General features: G+C 41.2%; 1 non-coding gene across 1 annotated transcript; it reads right to left on the bottom strand.

Moving 5' to 3' along the window:
* Window positions 1-279: 279 nt before the first annotated feature.
* On the bottom strand, window positions 280-387 carry LOC148568951 (small nucleolar RNA R71). Its single transcript, XR_015882167.1, has one exon. It is a non-coding gene; the product is annotated as a small nucleolar RNA R71 (small nucleolar RNA).
* Between the last annotated feature and the right edge of the window lie 683 nt (window positions 388-1,070).

Here is a 1,070-nt window from a genome sequence, read left to right as displayed (position 1 = left end):
CTGAAACCTCAGCTAGTTTCTCTGATGCAGCAGAACTGCAAGTTTCATGGACTTCCATCTGAAGATCCTTTTCAGTTCTTAACTGAATTCTTGCAGATATGTGATACTGTTAAGACTAATGGAGTAGATCCTGAAGTCTACAGGCTCATGCTTTTCCCTTTTGCTGTAAGAGACAGAGCTAGAGTATGGTTGGACTCTCAACCTAAGGATAGCCTGAACTCTTGGGATAAGCTGGTCAAGGCTTTCTTAGCCAAGTTCTTTCCTCCTCAAAAGCTGAGTAAGCTTAGAGTGGATGTTCAAACTTTCAGACAGAAAGAAGGTGAATCCCTTTATGAAGCTTGGGAGAGATACAAAGGACTGACCAAAAAGTATTCTTCTGACATGCTTTCAGAATGGACCATCCTAGATATATTCTATGATGGTCTGTCTGAGTTATCTAAGATGTCATTGGATACCTCTGCAGGTGGATCCATTCACCTAAAGAAAACACCTGCAGAAGCTCAAGATCTCATTGACATGTTTGCTAATAACCAGTTTATGTACACTTTTGAGAGGAATCCTGTGAGTAATGGGATGCCTATGAAGAAGGGAGTTCTTGAAATTGATACTCTGAATGCCATATTAGCTCAGAATAAAATATTGACTCAGCAGGTCAATATGATTTCTCAGAGTCTGAATGGAATGCAAGCTGCATCCAACAGTACTCAAGAGGCATCTTCTGAGGAAGAAGCTTATGATCCTGAGAACCCTGCAATAGCAGAGTTAAAATACATGGGTGAACCATATGAAAACACCTACAATCCATCATGGAGAAATCACCCAAATCTCTCATGGAAGGATCAAAAGTCTCAACAAGGCTTTAATAATGGTGGAAGAAACAGGTTTAGCAATATGGTGCACGAAATTGTGATCTCCAGGCTCGAACAAATCCTGGTAATGGCTCCAGAGCTTGGTGCTCTGATCTCAATACATAATTGTCACAACTTCGATACAACTAACCAGCAAGTGCACTGGGTCGTCCAAGTAATACCTTACGTGAGTAAGGGTCGAATCCCACGGAGATTGTTGAT

Source organism: Arachis ipaensis, chromosome B4 (genome assembly GCF_059453495.1).
Source record: "Arachis ipaensis isolate K30076 ecotype BB chromosome B4, ASM5945349v1, whole genome shotgun sequence".
Lineage (NCBI taxonomy): Eukaryota > Viridiplantae > Streptophyta > Magnoliopsida > Fabales > Fabaceae > Arachis > Arachis ipaensis.
Note: the sequence above shows the minus strand (reverse complement) of the source record. Positions and strands in the feature narration are given on the sequence as shown.